The sequence below is a fragment of the Solanum tuberosum genome, unplaced genomic scaffold, assembly GCF_000226075.1.
Source record: "Solanum tuberosum cultivar DM 1-3 516 R44 unplaced genomic scaffold, SolTub_3.0 scf00640, whole genome shotgun sequence".
NCBI classification, from domain to species: domain Eukaryota; kingdom Viridiplantae; phylum Streptophyta; class Magnoliopsida; order Solanales; family Solanaceae; genus Solanum; species Solanum tuberosum.
In genome coordinates this window covers 10,968-19,358 of record NW_006239562.1, presented here as the reverse complement: position 1 = coordinate 19,358, position 8,391 = coordinate 10,968, and the positions used below count along the sequence as shown (strand labels likewise).

Here is an 8,391-nt window from a genome sequence, read left to right as displayed (position 1 = left end):
AGGATGATTGAAAATTTATCTTCTCTTTTGTCCCTTTTTACAGATTTCTCCATATACTTTTTGGGGAAATTGCTTGTGGATTGTGTTATATTTGATAGCATACAACAATAAATATGTGATTACTAATATGGAACCAATGATGATGTTTGTTAAAAGAACCAAATAGATTGCTCTCTTGCTTGCCACAGTTAGTATATTATTATTTTTTTCTTAGGTACAAACATTTTGTATGGATTGAGGTATACATACTATTGTCTATATTGAAGAAAATTACTAAATTTTTTCCAGCAGATAATGAAGAAAAACACAGCTACAAAGGCTCGAAAAAAAGCTCATAAAAAAAAACTTGGTTTATTATCAATTCCTTGCAAGGCTCTCCAAGTAAAAGTTTTTCCCATATTTCTTCACTTCTCAATCCTGGCAATAGTAATGGCTATTATGAGACAATGAGGAAAAACATTTATGATACTCACAATTTTATGGTCATTTTTAACATATACATAATACAACATACTATAATAAAAAATAGATTGATGGAGGTTCATAAGAAAGGAGTCGAAGGTCCTCCATTTGAATTTAGTTAATTATGTTCTTGTATGGACATGATGTTCCACTTTACTTGGGAGTCTTGTTGTTCGAGGCTTTTTGGTCTCTTCTTTGATATATGATGTTGTTCTTTATAACTTCTTGGAATTTTATTACTTCTGACCAACTATTTCCATGGAGATTTTCTTAGACTTCTTTCTTATACTTAAAATCTCTCTATGGCTCATAATTTTTGTATAACAAAAAACAAAAATTAAAAAAATATTGCACTTTAAGATTTCAGAAGAATGTTTTACCTTAAGATAAAATGTTTTTGACAATGTAGTGTATGTATCGAACATATGAATATTACAAAATGACCATATGTAAGCTTAGTAAAATAGTTCAATCCCGTGCGAAGCATGGGCAATTTACCTAGTTATTAATACTTTTGTTTCCTTTTCTCCCCATAGTAAGCACTTTGCATTTAGCCCTTAGATTTTCATGATTCCAAATTTTCAATCGTTTATCTCTTTCTGCGGCCCGCATTTAACTGTTCTAATAGATCTATAAAAAATAACTAAGGACTCACGTGCAACACACGTGTCCAGGAACTAGTTGATATAAAACTCGAATAGTCCATATCGTTGAAATTTAGAAGTCATTCTCGTCTTTATTGATAAGTAGCAAATTTGAATGATCAAAATTGAACAAATAAGGTTTCATGGGAATAACCCAGTTTCCAAGAATAGACTATAAAGCGCGAGATACCCTCATTCACTTCATCATTTCAATTCAATTTTTTAGGAGAGTATCTTGGCGTCCAAAAAGAGGCATTCAGACCAGTAAGGGAAACCCTATTGTGCTTCTTCATTCAATCTAATTATTAAGTGAATAACTCAACATCCAAGAGGAATATAAACACGACGAAGAGGATATTGATTCACTTTCTCATTTTATTCAATTTAGTTTTGCTCATTAAGTCTCCTACTATAGAGGACTCAATTATGTGAAGGTGAGTTTGATTCTATTCAAATCACATTTTCTCATTTAATCTATTTTCTTGGTTCTGAATTTACGAACCATCTCTAACCAATATGTGGTTCTTCTTAGTTTAGCAATGTTTGTACTCACTTTTTGTTTTTCTTGAATTTGTGATAAAATTGATTTTTCCTATGTTCAGTCCTAGATTTTGATTCTTAATCTAGTTATGTTTGATAAAAGTAAAATATAATGATGATTGAAAAAAAAAATCCTCTTTTGTTTAGTATGCTTGAATTACTAAAGAATGAGAAAAAAGATGCAAATAAGAACCAGAAATTTGAAGAATCGAGAGTGTATATAGTTAATTAATTTTACATCTTATCATTGTCTTATATTGATTATTTTTAAATTTTATCCTTATCATTAAGTAATTATTATTTAAATTAATTGGAGTATTAGTGGTCGAATTTAAAATGTCAAAATAACATCAATAAAATTAAATTGGTAAAATAAATACTTAATTAATATTTTTTTTGTAAGGAGAGTGCAAAATATAAACTAGACAAATATAGAAGCACAAAGGGAGTAATTCAAAACTTCCGATCAAAGAGGAAAAAGATGCAAAGTACTACCATGTGCAACAAGGAGTACCAGAGAGTACAATGATCAGTTCCAATATTATTGACTTCATCATTATTGTAATTTTCATATCTTCTGTTTATCTAATTATGTCCATTTTTTTCTTTATTTTCTATTTATGGTTCATCTCTCATTAATTTTGGAAGATTATAATTAATAAGATTGATGGAAGCTTGTTCATTTTTCACCATAGCTTAGAAGCCATTTTTCTTTTCCTCTTATTTTCTTGTCTTTCAAACATAACATATTTTGACTAGTCTTTGAGCACGTGCTTCGCACGTATATCCTATATTCATTGTCACATAATTTTTTTTAAAATAATTATATTATACAATAAAATTCATTGTCACGTATATCCTCCTTATAATTGATTACTCCAAAGCAACAATAGTAGACTTTTTTTTAACTTGATTTGCGATTCACAATATACCTCATTAAAATTACATTCAATCCACCACATCTATTGATGGTTTACCGTATTTGTCTATCTGGACTTAATGATTCAGTCCCACCAAAAATTGAAGTGATTTCTTTTATTGAATTTTTTTTTGACATTTCAAGTCAAGGTGCATACACAGCTAACACTCTCATCTTTAACCAAACAAACTTTTTTTTTAATTTTCAAATCAATTGTTTTGTCAAGGCCCATACACCACCATATACTGTTATAGACTTTTCTTCTTTTTGTTTTCTTCTAAAAAATTAATTGATTAACTAATTATTTCCTACTTGACTACCATTAAATTAAAGTTAATCTCTACAATGCATTATACTACGTTATGTAGTATTGTATAATACTTTGGTAAGACTAATAATGTAATAATTGGACCAAAACAACTTGCAGAGACTTGAAAATTGTGAAATTTTCGTCTACTAAAATATCAAACAAAATGCATTATAAGTGATAGAATTTTTCTTTTGTAGCTTTTATTTGAACTTTTCTTTGCAATAACTCAAGCATTAATTTGGGAATATGTAAATTCATTAGAAGTACTATTAGAATAAAAGTTTGATCATAGTTAAGTTAATATTGAATCAAGTGTATAAACCAAATAACACTCTTATATATATATATATTCTAACCAATCAAATAAAAAATGATTTTTGACTTGATATTTTTTTTTTCAAGGTCTATATACCAAGAAATACTCTTATCCCAGCTAATCAAAAGTTTTAGGAATCTTTACCTTTAAGTCAAATTCTATACACCAAGTAACATTCTTATCCCAACCAATCAAAAAATTTAAAGGATTTTTTACTTAAAGTTTTATTGTCAAGGTCTATACATCAATAATCAGTGTATTCTTATCCTAATTAATCAAACTCTTTTTGATTTATTGGCTTGAGAAGTTTTTGTCAAGACATATACACTAATTAATACTATTCGACGGTGGCTTTGAGAAGACTTTAAATTGATTAAAGCAGTTTAGAACATATCTTCTTCTTATCAACTTCTTATGCGGGACTTTATTTGTACACCCAACAAACATAACATCGAAGCATTCTGTCGTGACTCATACCTTATTTTATCTCCAAAATTAAAAGAACACACTAAAATTAAAAAATCTCATTCTAGATTATCAAAAAAGAAAAAAAATGTTGGCAGTTTTGACTTAGAAGTTAAAGGTCTATACATCAACCAACACTTTTATCCTAACCTATCACTATTGTTTTGGAATTTTACTAATTAAACTTTTTTGACAAAGTCTATACACCAATTAATAATCTTATAGACTCTTTCTTCTCTTCTTCTTTTTCTCTAAGAATTTAAATTGATAAAATAATTATTTCTTACTTGACTATTGCTAGATTAAATGGTCTTCGCACACATTGAGATGGATACAGATTTTTTCGTCAAAGTCTATACACAGATTATCACTCTTATATACTTTCTTTCTCCTTTAAAAAAAAAGGTTACCTGGTGCACAAAGCATCTTGCATTAGCAGAATCTAAAAAAGTTTAAACACGTGACCTAAATGTCACACAGATGTTGACACCCAATTTTGACCCTCCACAATATACGCAAAATACAAACTAGACAAATATAGAAGCACGAAGGAGTAATTCAAAACTTCCTATCAAAGAGGAAAAAAATGTAGAGTACTACCATGTGCAACAAGGAGTACAAAGAGTACAATGAATAGTTCCAATATTATTGACTTCAGCATTTATTGTAATTTTCATATCTTCTGTTTATCTAATTATGTCCATTTTTTTCTTTATTTTCTATTTATGGTTCATCTCTAATTAATTTTGGAAGACTATAATTAATAAGATTAATGGAAGCTTGTTTATTTTTCACCATAGCTTAGAAGCCATTTTTCTTTTCCTTTTGTTTTCTTGTCTTTCAAACATAACATATTTTGACTGCTTCGCACGTATATCCTATATTTATTATCACATAATTTATTTAAAAAGAATTATATTATACAATAAAATTACAGTTCAAGGTATGGATTTATAATTTACAAAATATCCAACGAAAGTTAGATTAGTACCCTTTTTTTTCATAAATATCACAATTATAGTAAGTAAAAAAGAATTAATAATCTTATAACAGAAAAAGAATAAAATAAAATTAGCATAACAAAATATAATTCAATATACTCTATTAAGAAAATTTATATTGTACAAATATAGTTGTATTATAATATATAACATGAAACATGTCTAACATTTAACATCTATCAAATGTTCAATACAAATATCATAAAATAATGATAATTAAAAATTAAATAAGCTAACAATTTCTTAAAGTTCAATAAAATAGAAAGTGTTACTTGATGAAAATATGCATAAACAAGAGTAGACGGTTTCATGAATATTTATAATAAATAATGGGGAAAAAAACATTTTCTGGTAAAAGCTACAAATATATACATGGAGACCTCTTTCTGCCTCAAATATGTTGAAAATATAATTGATTACCAACAAAGTAGAAATAAATTAATTAGATAACGTACAATAAAACATCCAACCTAGACCATAGATATATAAGCAATTAAATTGTAGCAATTGGCAGTAATACACTTTTTTTTTATCGAAAAAAAATATATTTACTTGAACATTTTTTCTGGAGGTGAGCAAAATACAACAAACAAAAAGAGTAGACTGTTGTGGAGAAAAAGGAAAAGAACCAAATAACTTTACATTTTGGCATCTTACTTATATAAAGTGCAAATTAAAAGATATGCAAACTCAAAGGACGAACCGATAACATTGAAAATGTGAAAGATAACAATTATGGATAATTATTACCTTCATTTAATCAATCTCGATTATAATATTCAACTTATATGTGCTCAATAACAGACATTACATTAATTTTGTTGGGATACAAAAATATTATAAATTACATTATGTATTCTACATGTATATTTATATAAGGGTAGTGAAAAAGACTGACTGTTAATTATGATTCCATTACTAATAATGACTGGACTTTTTAAAATTAATTCGCACAGATTTTTTGGGGAATCTGCTCCCATGCGGTAAACTATCAAATCTGAACTGAACCTTATCGCTCTTTTTTTTCTCTCTCGCTAGCAGGAAGCACACAAGCAACGTGTGTTGCGTGATTCTAGTCTGTTATAATGAAATACAATGGGAAACGTTAGTTATATTATAATAACTAAGAATAAATGTCCAAATTTTGTACAGAAAATGAATGTGCTTAATTTTGTCTTTATTATATATAGTTTATCCTTTCTTACTGTGACCCGGGAATAATAACCATATCCAAGCCAAGGAGTTAGACCAACCCAGATAGACCACGTTATGGCCGATGGGATTAGGAAAAAACCAACTGATTGATTAAGCGCGCTAGCGCGAAGGCCGTTAAAGGAATAATCTTTAAGCTAAAGGGTAAAATCGTAATCCATTTTTGAAGTAATATATAGTGATTATTTCATTTTAGACAATTAATTCATTTTATTGATCATCCGAATGAGAATTACAAATCCCAATTAGTTAGCTTTGTCAAATACAGAGAAAAAACCCCAATCCGTACACTCTTTCCATTGTTAATTTATATAAACAATCCTAGTCTCCCAATTAGCCTAAGTATCTGATTCTAGGAGTGACTCCAACATTTATTTATTTATATACACTCTTTCCATTGTTAATTTATATAAATGGACTCTACCAGGGATATCTTATCTGTCATTTTAGTATAAATGGTGAGATAAATAATCTTGAAACTAATTATTTATTTTAAAAGTCAAGAGAATTACATGCAATATTTAGCCGCCAGTAAGAAGATGAATTTTGTCGGAAAAAAGTATCAATTCCTCACGAAATAATGTTTGAAATATTCTCATGGCTTTCTGTTAAGTCGTTAATGCGTGTACATTTCCAGATCCTGTAATTCTCTTGTATTCTATTCAAATTTTGTGGATATCCATAGTTGTCGTTCTATGACCCCTCCTGGTGGGACAATAGTAGATTTTTCTTTGCTTAATTTGCGGTTCACAATATACCTTATTAAAATTACATTCAATCCATCACATCTATTGGTGGTTTACAATATTTGTCTATCTGGACTTAATGAATCAGTCCCATCAAAAATTGAAGTGATTTTTTTATGGAATTTCTTTTTTACCTTTCAAATCAAGGTGCATACATAGCTAACACTCTTATCTTAACTAAACAAACTTTTTTTTTGAATTTTCAAATCAATTGTTTTGTCAAGGCCCATACATCACCATATACTGTTATAGACTTTTCTTCTTTTTTGTTTGTCTTCTAAAAAATTAATTGATTAACTAATTATTTCCTACTTGACTACCATTAAATTAAAGTTAATCTCCACGATGCATTATACTACGTTATGTAATATTGTATAATACTTTGGTAAGACTAATAATGTGTAATAATTGGACCAGGACTACTTGCATAGACTTGAAAATTGTGAAATTTTCGTCTAATATATACTAAAATATCAAACAAAATGCATTATAAGTGATAGAATTTTCAAGGCATATACACTAATTAATACTATTCGACGGTGGTTTTGAGAAGAATTTAAATTGATTAAATAATTATTTCCTATTGTTAAAGCTAATATTCTCAATTACATGTAATTTTTTTTTTAAAAAGTGTCATTTATTTTTAACGCTTTAATCTTCTTATGTTTTATTTGATTTCCTTTAGCCTTTGACATATGTCCAAAATGAACTTATAATAAATATCAGAAATTTGGAGTTAAATTTGAAATCAAATTCAAAGCAAAGACATTGAACATAAAATAAATAGAAACCAATGAAAGAAGGTAAAAAATGAAAAGAAAAAAATTGCGTGTGTTTGAAGGGGTACCACAAGCAACAACTCCATATGGGCTAGATCAAGAAGAAGAAGAGGGAGATTCAACAATGATAAGTTGGCAGGCGATTCTCATGGGTTATGGTTGTGGACTTGTTATTGGACTGTCCATAATATACACAATGTTGTCAACTCAATATCCAGCATGGTTTTCAAGGATGGATGTAGAATTGGAACATAAAATTCTTACGAGAATGAGAAGGCACAAGAAAAGACATTAGTGTGTAACCTCCAAGTATTCAACTTAATCTCTATCCTTCAGAAGATTATATTTTATACATCCATAAATTTTCTACCTCCTTCATCGTTAAAGCTTTTAACTTTAATTCTTCATTTTTGAAAATTGCAGGATTCAAGTCCACTGCTTTGCTGGGATGCGAATAAAAGCTTTTGATTTCATAGTTTGTGATGTTTCATAAAGTGTTTGTGTTTTGTTTCATAGTTTGAGATGTTTCATAAAGTGTTCGTTAAACATAGCAAGACTTATCTGGCTGACATGGTCTTTCTGTGTGATGGTTGATCCTAATTCAGTCCTATAATTTCGGTTCATATTCGTATTGATGTATAGATATTTGACAATAAGACAGAACATGCTAAAAATCTTTAACAAATCCCATATAACGGAACTCACAATCATATATCATCTTAATTACTATCCGTATATTAGACTCTTAACACTGAATGTGGCGATCTAAAGCCTCCACATAACTATAAATGTATTAGATGCGTGATTCCTAATTTCCTCCAGCTCTTTCTGATGACATCATAACACCAATATAAAACACATGATTCTCTTTCCGGAGTCTCCTTTAAAATCCAATAGTCGATTTATCCACTTACCGCTCCATAAATTATGACCGCTAATTTATCATTCACCTCTATCAACTCGTAAGAGTACACCCAGTGAGATGCATTCCACAATG

The 8,391-nt window shown here is 28.7% G+C and overlaps 1 long non-coding RNA gene across 1 annotated transcript; it reads left to right on the top strand.

Moving 5' to 3' along the window:
• The first annotated feature begins 7,457 nt into the window (after positions 1 to 7,457).
• On the top strand, positions 7,458 to 7,905 carry LOC107058774 (uncharacterized). Its single transcript, XR_001472321.1, has 2 exons — positions 7,458 to 7,703; positions 7,818 to 7,905. It is a non-coding gene; the product is annotated as an uncharacterized lncRNA (long non-coding RNA).
• Positions 7,906 to 8,391: the final 486 nt, after the last annotated feature.